This window comes from Dasypus novemcinctus, chromosome 14 (assembly GCF_030445035.2).
Source record: "Dasypus novemcinctus isolate mDasNov1 chromosome 14, mDasNov1.1.hap2, whole genome shotgun sequence".
NCBI lineage: Eukaryota > Metazoa > Chordata > Mammalia > Cingulata > Dasypodidae > Dasypus > Dasypus novemcinctus.
The window spans coordinates 14,692,004-14,712,784 of NC_080686.1; positions in this window are offsets into that span (position 1 = coordinate 14,692,004).

A 20,781-nucleotide genomic window follows, 5' to 3' on the forward strand; every position below is an offset into this window, starting at 1 on the left:
TAACATGAAAAAAAAAAAGAACCTTTGGGCTGGATCATGAAGGATTTGAAAAACAATTTGTTCATGATCAAACAAATCATTCATGATCATGATGAAACCACTAAGAATTTTAAATGGGAAAATGCAGGATGTGCCTTTTAAGTTTTTTTTGGCTGGAAGGGAAGATAAAATGAAGGGGCCTTCAACTGGAAGTATAAAGACTGATGGCAGGGAGATTTTTAGGACCTGGCATAGGAAAAGCCAGCAAAGATTTGAGAGGAATCAAGAAACGCAAAAGATGTGGAGGTTGAGAGCAAGGATAGAGTTTTCACCTGCAGCTTTTTGACTTGGGCAGTTGAGTGATTAGTGCCTTTATTAATTGAAAGAAACAAGTCTGGGGAGACAGAAGTGAGAAGAAATGCTGAACCCCAGGTTTGCCTTAATTTAGGATAGGTTGAGCTTGCGGTCCAGTGCCCCTGGGACAGGTGGACAGAGCTATGCAGTAAACAGTCAAGGGTAGCAATCTGGAAATCTTGTTTCACAATGGTGTTGATGGGCTGTCCATAACATAACCCTTCTAATGTGTATGAAATAAAAAAAAAAAAGACAACAAAGTAACATCAAAATGAAATTAAAATCAACAACAAATCTCACAATAATTTGCAAGGAATTTCCACATACTGGACATTTGAAGCTCAACTAGAATCACAATCATAACCATTACATACATTCTCACTGTGGTGGTTTAAGCTGTATGGACCCCAGAAAAGTAAGTCTTTAAAGCTAATCCATTCTTTTGGGTGTAAACCTATTGTAAGTAGGATCTTTTGTCTTAATTCTCTTACTGGTGTCCTTTATAAGAGAATGAATCAGACAAAGAGAGAGAAAGCCACAGAAGCAAGAAACTGAAAATAACGAAACACAAAGAGAAGGGAGAGGCCAGCAGGTGCAACCAAGTGCCTTGCCATGTGGCAGAGGAGTCCAGGATCACTGATGGCTAATCTTTAGGGAGAAAGTATTGCCTGATGATGCCTTGATTTGGACATTTTTCTCAATCTTGAAACTGTAAGCTTGTAAGCCAATAAGTCCCCATTTTAAATAGCCACTCATTCCATGGTACCTGCATTTTGGCAGCCTAGAAAACCAAAACATTCACTAAAACAAAATGTATTCCCTTCCCCACTGCTAACTTGTGACTGAAATTCAGGCCTTCTAAGTCCCTTAGTCTATACTTAGCCCTTTATTTTGAGGCACCATTTACCCTTTTAACTTAGGAGTTGTCTTTCTACAACCATTCTGAGACTCGAAGTCCCAGACATCAATAGAACATGAATTAGGGGAGGGGATTTGAAGGGGGGAAGAGGGAGATTAAGTCCTAAGAAGTACAGACCCAATTGCAAGAGATCGTCTCAGCAAGACAGCATAGAAGAGAGACCAAGAGAATAAAGGATTCTGAAAGGCTTGATACAGAAGTCGAATGCTAATGCACTCTGTAGGGGCAGCCTAAATAAATATTATTATTTCAAAAGGCTAAGGCATTTTCCTTATTCTTCCTGCTAAATATAGCTAAGAACCTCCATTACATATCCGATGGGCTAGAGACTTTGGGACCCGAGAAACAACATGGTGATGGGTTCCTGAGTTTTCTTTTTGCCTCATATCCCAAACTTGGAGCTGAAGAATCCAGTGACCTGGAAACATCAATGGGCACAAACAAAATACATGCCAGTAAATACCTGCTATCTCTAGGGAAGGGACTAGCAAAGGTGAGACTTAGTAATACAGAGACCTTTTAATCGAAAGCTATACTACTTTCAAGGAATGCAGGCAGCACCTAGAAGATGGAAAAGACAAAGAATAGGTTCTCCCACTCAAATCTCCAGAAGCAACACCCTACTAGTACCTTGATTTTAGCCTCAGAAACTGTTTTTTGGAATTCAGACCTCCCAAACTGTAAGATTACACATTTGTGTTGTTTTACGCCAGGAAGCTTGTGGCAATTTGTTACAAAAGCAATAGGAAACTAACAGATTTTGATAGAGAGAGTGGAGTGCTTCCATAACAAATATCTCAAAATGAGGAAGTGGCTTTGGAATTGGGTCAAGGGTAGAGGCCTGACAAATTTGGGAAGCGTGATAGAAAAAGCCTATACTGCTTTTAACAGATTATTAACACAATAGACTGATAGTGAGGACTCAGAAGGAAGTAAGAGGGCATGATTGAGGCAAAACTATCTGTCTTAGAGAAGATAAATCATCTGAAAAAGAATTAGTAGAAATAAAGGATACTAAAGGCAGTGCTGATGAGGGCACAGAAGGAAATGAAGGACGTGTTAATGGAATCTGGAGGAAAGGGGATGTTTATTACATAGTAGCAGTAATCTTGGCTGAATTGTGCCCTGCCAATATGTGGAAAGCAGAATTAATAAAGAGATTAGCTTGTATGTTTAAATGAAGATATTTTCAAGCAAAGAGTTGACCTGGTTTCTTCTTATTCCTTATAGTACTGTGCAAGAGGAAATAGATAATGAGGAAAGACTGTTAAGCAAAAAATATATATATATTAATTTGGGAAATTCTCAACCTATTCAGATTGCAAAAGACACTACAATTCAGAGATTCACTGCCATCAAAGCAGGCTCTGGAGAGAAAGTCAAGGATGGGCTGGATAACCTTTTTTGGAAAATTCAGTATATTCAGTCACACACAGAGCTCTTTGAAGAAATTAGGCATTTGACTCAGGGATACCCTCAGGCATCTAAACATCAATCAGAAGTAGAAATGGAGTTATCCAGGAAAGGTCTGTGGAGGAGCTTCTTGTCCATCGGAAGGAATTCCAGGGACATAATAGGGGACCCAAAGGTGCTTGGGAATTTTTAAAAAGCTTTTTATTTTGAAATACTTCCAAACTTATAGGACAATTACAAAAATAAACAAACCCCTGCAGAGAACTCCAATATATTTATAACCCCCCAGATACCCAGACCCCCCTATTTTAACATTTGGTCACAGTTGCTATAGCATTCTATCTATCTATCTATCTATCTATCTATCTATCTATCTATCTATCTATCTATCTATCTATCTATAGCTTTCTATCATCTGTCATCTATCTCTCCATCTATCTATGGGTCTATCAGTCCATTTTCTGAATACTTGCATGTAGGTTGTATACATCATGCTCTTTGAATATTTAATACTACCATATACCTTTCTTAAGAAAAAGGGTATTCACTTATGTAACCACCATAAAAACAGTTATCAAGTTCAAGAAATTTAATATTGATATAAAGCTTACTGTCTATATTTCAATTCTTTTATACGTCCCAGTAACATCCCTTTGAGCCTTTTCTCCTCCATTGCCAGATCTCATCCAGGATCATGTACTGCATTTAATTGCCATTATATCTTTAGTTGCTCTTCCTTTTTTTTTTAATTGTGGGAATATATATATATATATATATATACACACACACATATATATATATAAACATAACTTTCCCATCTCAACCATATTCCTGTCTTAATCACATTTACATTATTGCAGTACCCTCACCACATTCCACGACTGGAAGCTTCTCATCGCCTAAACAGAAACACTACACCTGTTATGCATTAACTTCCCATTACCCCTGCTTTCCAGTCCCCCGCAACTGGTACTCTCATTTCTGTCTTGCTGAGCTTGCATATACTTCAATAATTTCTTTGTAGTTGCTATGGGGCTTAAATTTAACATCCTAAGTCTATAACCATCTCATTTGCTTTGACATCAACTTTATTTCAATAGTATACACAAACTATGTTCCTGTGTCCCTCCATCACCCCACCTTTATGTAGTTCTTGCCACAAATTACATGTTTATGGATTATGAGTTTAAAGCCACTGATTTATCATTGCTTTTTATGCATTTGCCTTTTAGATCCTGTAGGAAGTAAAAAGTGGAGTTACAAACCAAAAATATTAAAGTACTGGCATTTATATTTACCCATATTGTTACCCTCACTGGAGATCTTTATTTCTTCATGTGGTTTCCATTTATTGTCTATTGTCCCTTCCTTTCAACCTGAAGAACTCTCTTTAATCTCTTTTGTAGGGCTGTTCTTGTGGCAACAAACTCTCCCAACTTTTATTTATCTGTGAATGTCTTAATCTCTCATTTTTTTAAAGATTTATTTTACTTATTTCTCTCCCCTCATTCCCCCCATTGTCTGCTCTCTGTGTCCATTTGCTGTGTGTTCTTTTGTATCTGCTTGTATTCTCATTAGATGGCCCCAGGAACCAATTCTGGGATCTTCCGGAGTGGGAGAGAGGCAATTACTCTCTTGCACCACCCCAACTCCCTGTTCTGCTATGTCCTCTTATTTTCTCTCCTCTGTGTCTCTTGTTGTGTCATCTTGCTGTGCCAGCTCTCCACGTCAGCTGCCACTCCTGTGTGGGGCTGCTTTCCCATGTTGGGTGGCATTTCCATGCAGGGCAGCACTCCGCATGGGCCAGCTCTCCACGTGGGTCAGCTTGGCCTCACCAGGAGGCCCTGGGCATCAAACCCTGGACCTCCTATATGATAGATGGGAGCCCCATTGGTTGAGCCACATCCATTTCCCAATCTCTCTTATTTTTGAGAAACTGTTTTGCTGGATATAGGATTCTTGGTTATCTTTGTAGTTATTGTTCTTGTTGTTTTGCTTTGAACACTTTAAATATGTCACCCCATTGTCTTCTTCCATCCATGGTTTCTGATGAGAAATTGGCATTTAATCTTATTGATGCTTCTTATACATGACATGTTGCTTCTCTCTGCAGCTTTGAACATTCTCTCTTAATCTTTAGCATTTGACAATTTGATTTAAAGTGCCATGACATGGGTCTATTTGGGTTTATCCTATTTGGAGTTTGTTGAGTATCTTGGATGTATACATTCATGTCTTTTGTTAATTTTGGGAAGTTTTCAACCATTTTTTTTCTCTTTTTTTTTAAAGATTTATTTATTTATTTAGTCCCCACCTCCTCCCCCCCGCCCCCGTTGTCTATTCTCTGTGTCTATTTGCTGCGTCTTGTTTCTTTGTCCGCTTCTGTTGTCGTCAGTGGCATGGGAAGTGTGTGTGGCACCATTCCTGGGCAGGCTGCACTCTCCTTCACACTGGGTAGCTCTCCCTACGGGTGCACTCCTTGCGCGTGGGGCTCCCCCACGTGGGGGACACCCCTGCGTGGTGCGGCACCACGGGTCAAGGAGGCCCGGGGTTTGAACCGCGGACCTCCCATATGGTAGACGGATGCCCCAACCACTGGGCCAAGTCCGTTTCCCCATTTTTTTTCTCCTGGTACACTGTTGGTGTCCCACAGGTTACTCAGGTACTGCTAATGTTTCTTCATTCTTTCTTTTTGTTGCTCCTCGACTAAATTATTTCAGTTGTCTTATCTTAATGTTCTCTGATTCTTTCTTCTGCCAGCTCCAACCTGCTGTTGAACTTCTCTAGAGAACTTTTAATTCTGTTACTGTGGTCTTCAGCTCTGGTACTTTTTCTTAATTTTCATCTCCATATTAATATTCTCTTTGAGGTCATCTATCATTTTCCTCATTTCTTTAGCTCTTTGAGCATATTTGGGACCATTTTTTAAAAGTCTTTGTATGGTCTGTCCCAGATCTGATTCTCCTCATTTATGATTTCTAATGCTTTAGTGTTCTTTTTCCTTTGCCTGAGCTGTCACTTCCTGTTTCTTCATGTATTTTGTGATCTTCTATTGAAATGAATATTTTGATATTCTCATGTGTTATCACTGCAATTTAGACTCTGAGGTGTCTGTTCCTTAAGCTTGTATTCATATTATGTTTTGACAAAGCTTTCCTTGATTGCCAGGAACTAACAACAACAACAAAACAGGTGAAGGAAGAAAAATAAAACACATTTTCCAGTCTTACAGATTGACCTGATCTGTGCAGGTGCTTTCCTTTAGGAATTACACAGCTGGAGACCAGCTCCAGGCCAAAGCATAGGGGCCTCCCTGATCTTTTCACACATGTCTTGTCTTGGGCATGATGTGAGGCCTTAGAATTCCTGTTTACACAGCTCTTTCTTAGGAAATAGGGTCCTGTGCACTTTGTATCTTACATACAGCAATCCCTTGCCCAAGGCATACAACTTGACTACTCTCCCACAGCATTCTGTAGGAAAGTTCCTTGAGCTCCCTTGTACACACAATGCAAGTTCTAAAATGGCAAATCCCTTAGGCCACTACCAGACAGACTGAATCATAGATAGACATACATGATCCCAATATATGCACCAGGTTACTCTGCTCACTCTGGAAGTGGGACCATGATTCCACATCAAACCAGTGAGAGGTGGAGAAGGGACAGCCAGGTTGCCAGAAGATCCTACCACTTTTAAGTAGCCTTTATTTTGATTCTGCACTTGTCTAGTTAAGTATTTAGCTGTTTTTTGAGCTTTTGGAAAGGTGTTTCTTCCAGTTCTTGCTGGTTGTTCAAAGCTTCAATGGGTGGATGGGGTGCTGAAGCATCTCATGCCACCATCGTGAATGGGTGGGGCCCAAATTATTGAGAATTTTATACCAGCAGATACACTGTGGATAAAGAAAGCACAAAGTAAAAGAAGGCTGTCAGATTTCTAAAATTCTACAGGTAGTAAACAGGCTGTTATAACTACGCAGCTATATACACGTCTTACATTCATGAAAAAGGAAAGCTGACTCCAAGTGCGGAGCAAGGAACCCACAAAGTGAATCCATGAGCCACAAAAGATTATTCCCAGTCTCTGAAACATAATACCGTTTTCCTGGTTGGATTTGTAAATTGCTTGGGATTTTTTTTTTTCTTTTCTTTTCTCCATTTCAAAGAGGAATGCTTATAATTAGTATTATATGCCTGTTCCACCATTAAATTCTGGGAAGCCAATAACCTGTTTTTTATTTTCACAGGTCCACAAATGGATAGGAGTTTTGATTCAGGATGATTAAATTCAGAGCCTTACCTGTACCTGATTTAGATGATTCAGATGATGAGATGCGGGACTTTTGAGCTGATGAAATTTAGGTGAGATTTTGGCCTTTAGCTGATGTGACAATATTGAGTTGAGACTTTTGTAGTATTGATATAGGGTGACTGTATTTTGCTTATGGGACATACATAAATCTTTGGGGATCGGAGGGCAGACTGTGGTAGGTACAATAATGGTCTCCCAAATATGTCTATGTTTTAATCCCCAAAACCTGTGATACATTACCTTACAGGACAAAAGGGATTTTGCAGATGTGATTATGTTAAGGATCTCAGGATGGGAAGATTATCCTGGATTATATGTGTGGGTCCAACGTAATCACAAGTGTATGTATAATAGAGCAGCAAGAGGGACAGTGTCAGAGAAGCAGAAGGAGTGAAGTGACAGCTGGAAGAGGGCAACTAGGTCAGAAATGTGTTGGCCTCAGTAGTTGGGAAAAGGTAAGGAACAAATTTTCTCATAGAGCCTTGAGAAGTAACACAGTGCTAAGGACACCTTGAATTTAGTCCTATAAACTTTGTTTTTGCACTCTTAAGCTTGAGAACCATAAAATTATAGATTTGTATTGTTTTAAACTTTTAGGTTTTTGATAATTTGTTAAAACAGCAATAAAAAACTAATAAAATCATGAGGGCAATAGAAGATAGGAAGACAATATGGGTAAATGACTCAAGAGGATTTTACTTCATCTTCTGAGTTTTCTAAATTAAGTTTTTTTTTTAAGATTTATTTATTTATTTCTCTCCCCTTCCCCCCCATCCCGGTTATCTGTTCTCTGCGTCTATTTGCTGCATCTTTTTTGTCTGCTTCTGTTGTTGTCAGTGGCAAGGGAATCTGTTTTTCTTTTTGCTGCATCATCTTGTGTCATTTCTCCGTGTGTGTGGCACCATTCTTATGCAGGCTGCACTTTCTTTGGCACTGGGCGGCTCTCCTTATGGGGTGCACTCCTTGCACTTGGGACTCCCTTACACTTGGACACCCCTACGTGGCACGGTATTCCTTGCACGCATCAGCACTGCGCATGGGCCTCCAGCTCCACACGGGTCAAGGAGGCCCGGGGTTTGAACTGGGGACCTCCCATGTGGTAGATGGATGCCCTAACCACTGGGCTAAGTCCGCTGCCTCTAAATTAAGTTTAATGGCTGAAGCAAAAACTACAGAAAAGAGCAAAAATAAGAGAATAGCAAAACTAACACTTCTCAAGTGGCTTTTAATGTATATAGGAGAAATATTAGACAAATATAATTTGGGAAAGGAGAAATTAAGGGAGGTGTTTTAATTTCCTGGCTGCTAAAACAAATACCATAAAATGGTTTGACTTACATTGGGAATTTATTAACTCGCAATTTTGAGGCTAGGAGAAGTCAAACACTGAGTTGTCAATGAAGCAATGCTTTCTTTCTGAAGAGGGTGCATTTGGGGGCTGGCTGCCAGTGATCCTTGGTCTTTGGCTTTTCTGTAGCATTGCAGTATCTTCTCATCTCTCTCCTGGTTCCATTGACTTCCAGTTCTAACTGGAATCTAATTGGTATCTCTTCTCCATCTAATTTCCTTTGCTTAGAAGGACTTTAGCCATCTGGGATTAAGGCCTACCCTCATTCAGTTTGAGCATATCTTAACTAATAACATCGTAAAATGACCTATTTACAAATGAGCTTATCTCCACAGGACCAAGGCTTGGGACCTGAACATGCCTTTTGTGTGGGAAGTGATTCAGTCCTCAACAAGAGGTAAAAGGAGGTAATGTTCTACATTTAATTCAGGCTGGTAAATTGTTGCTATCAATATATTTTTATAAGATATCTATGTATGATATGATATATTTGAAAAGTTATATGGAGATATACAATGAAAAACTTTATAGATAAATGAAAGAATTCTCAAAAATGTTCAAGTAACTCAAAGGAAGGTAGATAAAAGAAAACAGAGAACCAAAAGGCAAAGGGAACAAAAGGAAGCAAAAATTAAATGCAGGTTTAAGTCTTACCTTATTGACAATTACATTGAATGTAAATGGTCTAAATATACCAATTTTAACACAGCATTTGGCAGAGTGGATTTATAAATTAACATCATGATCCAATGATTTATTGTCTATAAGAAACTCATTCAAATATGATATGCATATGTTGAATGGAAAAGTATAGAAAATGGTAAACTACATAAACATAAACTAAAATAAATCAAGAGTGCCTATATTAATTCAAGATAAAATACACTTAGGACCAGAGAATATTGCCAAAGAAAGAGAAGGACATAACATAATGATAAAGGAATCAATTCACCCAGAAGATATAGCCACCCTAAATATATACACACAAAGCAAAAGCCCTGCAATGTATGTGAAGGAAATAGTTTTGGAATTGAAAGAAGAAATAGACAAATTCACAATTACAGGTGGAGATTTCAAACTCACTCTTTCAACAAATGACTGAACAGCTAGACATAAAATTGGCAAAGATATAGAAGAGCTCAATGATATTTGACACTTATAGATCACTCCACCCAACAAGAGCAGAATACACCTTCTATACAAGGCCCCACAAACATTTGCCAAGGTAGACCATGTCTTTGTACAAAAAACAAAGATCAAAAATTTTTAAAGAATTGAAGTCATATAGAATATTCTCTCTGACTACAATGGAGTCAAAGTAGAAGTCAACAGCAGAAAGGTAACAGAAAAAAATATCCATATCTGAAAATTAAGCAACCCAATTCTAAATAGTCCATGGGTCAAAGATAAATCTCAAAGGAAATAAAAAAATGCATTAAACTGAATTTTAAAAAATACATTACATCAAAATATATGGGCCATGACTAAAGCAGTGTTGAGAGGGAAATTTATGACACTAGTATGTTTATACTAGAAGAGGGGGAAAGTTCCAAATAAATCATCTAAGCTCCCTCCTCAATATAAGAGAAAAATACATGCAAATGAAGCATAAGAAAATAATAAGCAGAAATCAATGAAACTGAAAACAAGAACAATAGAGAAAATAAACAAAACAAATGAGTTATTCTTTGGAAAGAGCAATAAAACTGAGTAACCTGTATCAAGACTGAAAATGAAAAAAGGATAAAAGACACAAATTATGAAACTTGATCACACTAAAGATCATGAAGACATCAAAATGATAGTAAAGGAACATAGTGAAAAACTTTACATACATAAATTTGACAAGTTAAATGAAATAGGAAAGTTTCCCCAAGAAATACAAACTACCAAAAGTCACCTAACATGAAACAGATAATTATCAAGGAAATTGAATTTTTAATTAGAAATCTCCTAAACAATTATCCCCAGGCCAGTTTACTATAGAACTCTACCAAACTTTTGTTTAAAGATCTTTCTCAAGTACATACAGATTATTCTTCCAGAGAGACCATATACTAAGACACAAGAGAAATCTCAATAAATTTTAAAATATTGAATCCATACAAAGTATCTTCTCAGATCACAATGGAATGAAGCTAGAAATCAATAACAGAAGGAAAACTGGAAAATTTACAAATACGTAGAAATTAAAAAGCACACTCAAACAACCACTGGGTTGAAGAAGAAATCACAAGGGAAATTAGAAAATACTCAGCAATAAATGAAAATGAAGTGTAACATACCAAAATGTATAGGAAGTAGTGAAGGCAAATTAGACAGAAATTTATACTTATGAATACCTATATTAAAAATGAAGAAAGATCTCAAAAATAAAAATAACCTAAATTTACATCTCGTAGAACTAGAAGAGCAAAGTTACCAGAGGGAAGGAAATAAAGATTAGATAAATGAAAAATAGAATATAAAAATAACTGATAGAAATTATAAAACTAAAAGTTGGTTCCTTGAAAAAATGACAGAGTTGACAAAACTTCAGCTAGACTGACAAAGTAAGAAGTGACATCACACTGATCTTACAGAAATTAAAATGATTATACCAAATACTACAAACAATTGAATGCCAACTGTGATGACTGAACCTGCATGTGCTCCAGAAAAACATGTTCTTAAATCTAATCCATTCCTGTGGGTGTAGAACCATTGCAAGTAGAATCTTTTGATGAGGCTAACTGAGTTAAGGTGTGACCCACCTCATTCAGGATGGGTCTTAATCCTTTTACTGGAGTCCTTTAAAGGGGATGAAGAGAGAGAAAGTGGGGTGGCGGGGGCAGGGGAGAAAGAGAGAGAGAGGGAGAGGGAGAGGGAGAAGGAGAGGGTGAGGGAGAGAGAAAACACTGAAGCAAGGAGTGAAAGCAACAAAACTTGGAAGAGAAGAAGAGATCAGCAGATACCACCATGTGTCTTGCCATGTGGCAGAGGAGCCAAGGCTCACCAGCAACTGGTCTTTGGGAAGAAAGCATCACCTTGACTGGTCCTTGATTTGGACATTTTCTCAGTCTCAAACTGTAAGCTAATAAATTCTTAGTGTTTAAGCCAACCCATTTTTTGGAAATTAAAACACCAACAAATTAGATAATGTAGATGAAATGGAAAAATTCTTAGAAACACACAAATTACCTAAACTGAATCAAGAAGAAATAAAAGATCTCAACTGACCTATAACAAATACAGAAATTGAATCAATAATCAAAAACTTTCCACCATAGAAAAGTCTAGAATCAGATAGCTTCGCTAATAAATTCTACCAAACATTTAAAGAATTAATCCCAATTCTTCTCAAATGCTTTCAAAGGATTCAAGAGACAATAATACATCTTAATCCGATCTGTGAGCCAAGCATTACTCCGAAACAAAAGCCTGATAAAGGCATCAAAGAAAAGAAAATTATGCACTAATTTCCCTTAAGAATATAGATGCAGAAATTCTTGACAAAATACTAACAACTTAATTCAATAACATATTGAAAGTACTGTACTGTGACCAAGTGGGATTTATCCCAGGAATGCAAGGTGGTTCAACAAATGAAAGTCAACCAATCAAATAGAACAAAGAAAAAAACCCACATGATTATCTCAGTATATGCAGAAAAGGCATTTGACAAAATCCAACAACTATTGTTATAAATGCCTGGAAAAATTAGGAATAGAAGAGAAAACTCTCTACTTGATATGACCATCTATGAAAACCTAACATGATACCCAATGGTAACAGACTGAATGATTTCCCCACTAAGATCAGAAACAAGGAAAGATGTGCCCTCTTATCACTGATATTCAATATTTTACTGGAAGTTCTAGCCAATGTAATAAGGCAAGAACAGGAAATAAAGTCACCCAGATGATAATCTACATAAAAAATCCCAGGAAATCTTTTTTAAAATCCTAGAACTAATATGTATATTTAGCAATGCCATAGGATCCAGGAACAACATGCAAAAAATCAATTTTATTTCTTTGCACTAGCAATGAGCATGTGGAAATCAATGTAAAAAGTTCTACACCATTTATAGTCACTAAAAATGTTAAATACTTAGGTGAAGATCTAAGAAACTATTAATAGGACTTGTATACTAAAAACTACAAAATTCCAATTAGAGTTCCAATTATATAATAAATTGAGGGGTAGTTTGAGTTCAGGGACATAGTATGCCAATATACTTCAAACTGAGATACAGATTTAATGCAATTCCTATCAAAATTCCAGCAAGAAGTTGTATAGATATAGAGAAGATTATTCTAAAATTTATATGGAAAATCAAAGGAAATAGAATGGTTAAAAGAGTTTTGAAGAACAAAGTAGGTGGAACCACTGTATCTGATTTTAAAACTAGTTATATAGCAACTCTTATATTATTAGAGCAAAATAAGGAACTCAGAAACAAAAAAGTCTGTGCCAAAGCAGTTCAGTGGAGGAAATATGGTCTTTTCAATAAATGGTGCTGGAGCAATTGGAATCAATAGGCAACAAACAGACAAACCAACCAACCTCAATATAAGCTTCACAACTTACATTAAAAATAACTAAAAATTGTTCAAAGATTTTAATGTAAAGTGTAAAGCTATGAAACTTTTAGAAAATAACGTATGAGTAAAACTCTGGGGCCTACGGTTGCTGAAGACTCCTTGGACATAACCCCAAAAGCATGATTCATAAAATATAAAATCAATAAATCAGATTGCTCAAAATTAAAAACTTTTGTTCTGTGAAACCCACTTATAAAGTGAAAAGATAAGCTACAGCCTGGAAGAAAATATTTGCAATCCACATATTTAACCAAGTCTTCATATCTCTAATATATAAAGAAGACTCAGCACCCCACATTAATAATACAAAAAACCCAATTAGAAAATGATCAAAAGACATAAAGAGACATTTTACCAAAGGATTTATACAGATGACAAATAAACACGTGAAAAGATGCTAAACATCACTAGCTCTTAGAGAAATGCAAATAAAGACCTTGATGAGCTATCATTGAACAACTAAAATAAAAAATATTGATGATACTCAACACTGATGAAAATGCAGAGGAACAAAATCTCTCATACATAGTTAAAAACAATGTTAACTGGCAGAGTTACTATGAAAATAGCTTGGCAGTTTCTTAAAAAATTGAATACACATTTACCATAAAACATGGCTATTGCACTCACGGGCATTCATCCCAGAGAAATGAAAGCTTCTGTTTGCACAAAACCCAGTATATGAATGCTCATAGCAGCTATATTTTTTAAGCGACCCAAACTGGAAAACAACCAAAATGTCTCTCAATAGATGAATAGTTCAGTATACTATGGTATATTGATATCAAGGAATACCTCTACAAACTACTGATATATGCAACAATTGGATGGATCTCAATGGATTTCACTCTTGAGTGAAAAAAAAACCTCAAAACGTCATTTACTCTATGATTCCACTTACATACCATTCTTGAAATGATAAAATGATAAAAAATGAAAAAAAGTCTAATGGTTTCTAGGGGTTAGGGCTGGTGGTGGGGGAAAGGGTGATTTTAAAGGAGTAGCAGGAAAGACATCTATGCGGTAATAGAATAGTTCTGTGACTTGGTGGTAGTTACAGAATCTACACATGTGATGAAAGTGCATAGAACTCTACACACATATTGTGCTAATGTCAAGTTCCTACTTTTGACATTGTATAATAAATATGTAAGATGTAACCATTGGGGAAAACTGGGTGAAAGGTACATGGTTCCTCTCTGTTTATTTTGCAACTTTCTGTGCATCTATATTTCAAAACAAAAAATTTTAAAAGGGGATCATATGTATCTCAAGTGATTAGTTCCTGCTTCCCATGTACAAGATCTGGGGTTTGATCCCCAGTACCTCCATAAAAGAGAACAAACAAAAAAAAAAAACTCCCACATATGAGGTCCTGGGTTCAATTCCTGGTACCTCCTAAAACAATTAAAAAGTTAAAAAAGAAACATATTGAAATGGATTCAAGTTACAGAGTTATTAAAAATTTCAGGGAAGCGGACTTGGCCCAATGGATAGGGCGTCTGCCTACCACATGGGAGGTCCGCGGTTCAAACCCAGGGCCTCCTTGACCCGTGTGGAGCTGGCCCATGCACAGTGCTGATGCGTGCAAGGAGTGCCGTGCCACACAGGGGCGACCCCTGCGTAGGGGAGCCCCATGTGCAAGGAGTGCGCCCCATAAGGAGAGCTGCCCAGTGCGAAAGAAAGTGCAGCCTGCCCGGGAATGGCGTTGCACACACGGAGAGCTGACACAAGATGATGCAACAAAAAGAAACACAGATTCCCGGTGCTGCTAAGGACAGAAGCGGTCACAGAAGAACACACAGCGACCGGACAGAGAGAGCAGACAACTGGAGTGGGGGAAAGGGGAGAGAAATAGATTTAGAAAAATAAATCTTAAAAAATTTTTTTCAAGAATAATTGAAATATATTGATGAAGGAATAGCTTTTTTCTCATTATAATTGTGTTTTAGTTTGCTAAAGCCTGCCAAGACAATATACCAGAATTGAGCTGGCTTTTACAATGGGGATTTGTTAGTTTATAAGCTTATCGTTCTCAGGCCGTGAAAGTGTCCAAATCAAAGCTTCATCAGGCAATGCCTTTCTCCCTGAAGATCAGCTAAGGGTGATCCTGGACTTCTCTGTCACATGGGAAGGCACATGCCAGCACCTGCCAGTCGCTGCCTTCTCCCCAGGGCTCTGCTGCTTCCAGTTTATGGCTCCGGGGACTTCTCTCTCAGCTTCTGGGAGTTTCTGCTTCTGCTGCCTGTTCTCTCTGTAGTCATCCAGTTAAAAATGGCCTCTGGTAAGAGACCCACCCTGGGCCATGCATGCTGTAGTAATCTGATCAAACACACCCCCTACAATAGATTCACACTCACAGGAATGGACCAGTTTCAAGAGCGTGATTTTCTGGGGGTCCACAAAGGACTCAATCTACCACCTATGGAAAACAAGCAATCTCCAGAAGAAAAAAATACAGTAAAAGTCTAAGAAAGTCATTGAAAGCAAAATGAAAACATGGCATGATTTTGAGAAAATGGTAGATTTTAAGACAGGAGTGTCAATTTAACATTTCTTAAGTCACGCAATAATTGTTCCCAGAGTGAACAATATTTGCATAGTCCAAGTAACACAATACTGTTGGGAGGTTTTCAATTTTTAAGATTTAACCTATATACTAAGAATAGAAGATAGTATGGTTAAACAATGGAACCATAAATGTTATCAACTCTGGTATTATAGAAGTAAAACCACAGGTTGACAAAAGTTGGAAGATAAAAGAGGAGAGAAGAGGTGCATGGAAGGGCAATAAATGGATCATCATCTTTCAAAGTGAAGAGTCAAAAGATTCTGTCCTCACAAATGGAATGCTAAAAGGATGTTTCAGGATATGATTGGAAGTAACAGTGGTAAATACCAGATTTACAAAGGCAAATGATAGCAAAACCAAAATACTGAAAAAACTAAGGAGAATAGAAGCTAAATCTTCATAGCCGTCTTATTATGACTATTATGACATAATTGTCTTAAGTGAATAAAAATTGACACACCAAGTTCGTAAGTCAAGAAATAATGGCATAAACACCTTATTTAGAGACAGGTAAGTAATCATAAGAACTAAAAGCAGAAATAATTGGAAGTTATTTATCCTGGGGAGGGGGTATGGAGATGGGACTGATCAAACAGGGGACTACTATTCCCGAGTCCTATACTATATGTTTGCATGTCTGCAAGTAAAAATTAATGGATGCTTCCAGTTCCTCTGTGCAGTTCTCTCTTCATTTTTTAAATTGTTGCATGTTTAAATTCTGGGGTAACGCAAAGGGACTTGAGTTTATCTAGCTCTCATAATAACAATCCAAGTTTTGATCCTGTCTGACAGGGGCGAGCCATTTGCTGTCAAGACCAAGGGGCGATGCCTCTTCTATTTTCACTCTGATGGTGCTTTACTTCTTTAAGACCTGAGTGAAGCATACCTAAGCACTGAAGGACCTGAGAGTTCATTCTATTTAGCTTTCATTTCTTTACTGCATGTAAGAGACTCAGAACCTCACCATGTCAGTCTTCAGAGCTTGTACACAAAGATGGTCTTTTATCCCCTAGTTGAGAAAATCTCTCAAATCCTCTAGTGTTCCACTTACAATGTACACATTTCTTCATGAATAGGCACCACCCACTCCCCATTTTTTATATCCCAGCCTCAAATCCTTGGGAATATTTATTTCTCAATATAACAGAATCAGATCCACAATCCCTTCCTGTATATTGATAATTCTTCCATTATATTTCAGAATTGGTAACAATGATTCTCTCTGCCCAGTTTTTGCTGGCTCCCCAAAAGGGAAAAAGGAGCTTGGTACCAGTGGATCGGGGGAAAGATGGTGGCTTTTAAACCCCCTGTTGATCTGTCTTTAAAAGGGATGTCTGTGGCAAAATTTCTTCTAAATTTTGCTGTCACCATGAATATTCATTTCCTTCTTAAATTTGCCCAGTCTGGTTTTATATGATTAGCATGACTCTGTCCATGTTACTTACAGCATAATTGATCTTATTAATTAATCTTAGCTTAGAAGTCTGGCTTTCATTATAAAGAGCCTTTGCTGGGTAATCTGGGATAAATGGTGTCATCATTCTAAAATAATTTCTTTGACTCCTCATATTTTTCTTACTAGTGAGGTCGACAACTTACAGATCATCTTGATACATTCATAACACTTTAGCATTTGTTCTTTTACTTTAAACATACAGAGGAAGACTCTAGATATGTATTTTCAGGCACTTTCAAGTACATGAGGGTAAGTATCTTGTTTCATATATGTTCTTGTAGTCTTCATAACATCTACTTCTATTCTAGTGCTTAATAAGTATTTTGAGCAAGCAATGTCTACACTATTTTTTGTTATGTTATAACAGATAGTACTTGGGCAATATTTTTCATTCATCAGTTTGCATTTCATCCAATTTCAAACATACTGAATTTCATACCAGAGAAAGGTGCTTCAAGCATATTGTAAAAATATGCTGATACCCCAGTGAACAAATGGTTGATTTTCACAACAGATAGAGTAATAGATTGTTAATGCATGTGCATGAATTAGCTTATGGTTTTTATTTCTGACTACTCTTTAATTTAGAGGCTATAAAATACATATATATTTCTAAACTATGCACTTCTGTTTTATGGCTTTTAAATGTCTTTCTTATTCTTATGTAATCAGACAAAAAGAATCTTAAATCATATTTTGGATTTTGTTTTTTTCTTCTGCGATTGATTCTCTTATCGGTTTTGTGAAAAGCAAACTTTAGGCTCTCTTATCTTGACTCTAAGACCTGTTTTAGGTTAGGGTCCTCAGAGAGAGTCATCATTGCCAAGAACATGATTAAGCATGAAGATAGCAGCAAAGGTACTTACCTGCCTATGCAAGAGTGTATTTTTCAGCTTCCTGATCTCAGCATAAAATAGTCCCCTTGATATTTCTTGTTTATCTAAAGTTGAGACTTATAATTCTCATATTTCTATTCTATTCTTGAAAAATGTGAAAATCACTTCCCTCTTGCAGATAGGCTGAGCCGTACAAGTTGTTCTAGCTAAGGGCTTGTGGACTGAAGTGGCGCAAGTCATTTATTGCTGTCCTAAGACACTTGGTGAGCTCTTATTCCCTGTCGTGGCAATCATGGAAACCATGTGTCCTTATGGAGGTGCAGGGAATGCTGAGCCAGTACGTAGGACATAGGACAGCTGCCCTAGAAGGTATCTGATAAACAAACTCTTGTGCTAAGCCACTGAGATGTTATGCTATTTATTAGAGCAGCATAATCCAGCCTATTCAGGCTGATGTACTTGAATGAGTTCTCTATCAGGAGACTGAAAGGGAACATTATTAATGATTACGTTAGGACAACAGTTATAAAGAGTGACTGGTGGCTTTAAGTACGTGGCAAATAAAAGCAGAGGTGTCGAGAACTTCTGACTACCAAACAGCTGTCCAAGAATATTCTCTAGTGTTATATTGGAATGTAGTCAAAACCACAGTAGACTGTGCAAGTTTTAGATCATAAACTATTATAGGCTATATATAGCGTATATAAATCTCAGTTTAAAAATTTAGATGAGTCAAGACTTACCATTTTCTTTACTTTTTTTTTGGTGAGTCAAGAATTACCATTTTCTTTACTTTTTCATCCAGTCAAAATAAATTTGAATCTGAGGTGGTATGGAATTGATGAGAAATTTTTATTTGAATTGTATTTTTAGGTCTCCTGTCTCCAAGGTGGTTAAAAATTTCTGGTTTTATAGTCATCACATTATTGAGGTAAAATCTGCTGGTCACAATAACCACGTTCACAGTGGTTATTGTACCAACTGGGCAGACCCTTTGCTTCCAGTGGTGCTGGTGGTGATTCCACTCTATATTTGGGGAATGAGAAATGTGGTGAAGCTTGAAACCCCAAGACTAAGAATTCAGTTTTGCTAGGTGTATTGTGTAGCCATTTCTCAGAGGTTTTTCTACCTGCTTGGGAGTACTGCTTAGAAAGCAGATTTTTGTTTTGTTTTACTGCTCACTGGACCATGAATCTTCTCTTCCATTTCCAGGGTTTGGGCTGGTTTGGGGGTTCTTGTTATATAAGAGAAGCTTGCTTTCTGCCCTGCCAAAAAAATTCACTAAGGCAAGGAATTGCAGAACTTGGCTACCTGATAAAATAGATTAAAGGAAAATGAAAGCATGTAGAATGAAAAATAAATCACAACTCACTGATTAATTTCACCCCTTAGTCTTTAATTTATAAACTGAGGGATGTTAAGAAAACAAAAAGACCTCCTGCCTAAAATAGCATAGTTCTAGCTTACTACTGAGGATAAGAATTTCCTTTAAGTAACAATGTCATGCATTCCACCATGAGAATTTTAAATTGAGCTTTTAAAAATTCTTGGCTTGAGTGAAGCAAGGCAGACAAATACTGTATGATTGCGCCATTATGAACTAAACATAACTTGTAAACCCATGGACTTAATAATTAGAATATAGGTCATCAGAAAATAGAAGGAGGGTAAAAAATGGAAAGCTGAGGGTTAATTGTACAGAATTGTTAAAAACGTTGTTTGTAACCTTTGGAAATGAATAGAAATGGTGAAAGCATATCATGGTGCTCGTAACTAACAGTGCTATTGTATGGGTATGACAGTGGTTGAAAAGGAAAGTCTAAGGTCATGAATATCTCTAGAAGGAAAGCTAAAAACTGTAACCTGGGACCGTATACGATAGTAAAACCTCACGTAAAATACAGATATGGGTGATATTGTATATTTTAGACAGTTTTTACAAAATAGAAACACAAATATACTAGAAAGAAGGAAAAAGAATAGGAGCTATGTATGTCAGGCAAGACATAGATAGAGAGCTGATGAGTTTTGTTTGTTTTTTGTTTATTATTATTATTATCAGGATAATGAACATTCTCTGCAGGTGATTATGATGATGACTGCACAAACATGTGATTGCACTAAATACCATTGATTGTACTCTTTGGATGGAATCTATGCTTTATTAATAGGTAATAATAAAATTGAAAAAAATGTTGAGAAAAGGAAAATACGACTGTACAAAATAAATTAGAGAGACAGAAATGAAATGGCAGCTTGGATGGCACGCAAAGTTTAGAGAGATTGAAAGGTGAATATTAAGGGTAGAGTTTTTTTTTTTGTTGTTTATTACTATTAACATTGGTAAAAACAAAATAATAATGATTGAATTGATGAATACATAACTATGTAATTATACCAAATTGCACTGATAGTACACTTTGGATTAATTGTATGCTTTATTAATATGTATCAATAAAACTGATGAAAAAAAATACATCCCGAGGAGTGGGTGTAGCTCAGTGATTTGAGTGCCTGCTTCCCATGTACAAGGTCCCAGGTTCAATCCCCGATACCTCCTAAAAAAACAAATACTTCTGGAGGGAAATCCAGCTGATTTTATGTATGAAGGACCTTCACACAGATTGCTTTATCAAATGATATTTCCCACACAGCACTGAGTCTGGTTCCAGTGGGAACGTTGCAGAGAAGAGGAGGAAAGGTTGGGTCATAGAACAGTGAAGATGGGGAGACGTGAATGAGACTACAGAGCGGGCCCTCCACAGCGGCAGGCAGCACGAGGGCACGCTGTGCTGAGGTTACCTAAAGGGAAGGAGAATCGCCGCAGTGCACTCTGCTCACGTCACATATTGATTTATAACTGGCCCTGGCAGCAGGGGCAGTGGGAGCAGAGCAGTCCAGCCACTTGTGTTCTTTGGCCTGCATTTATCATTTAGCCATGACCTTTGAATTGAGCAATACCCAATTCTTTTCCAGAGTGGTTGGTGTGGACCAGACTCCGTAAATC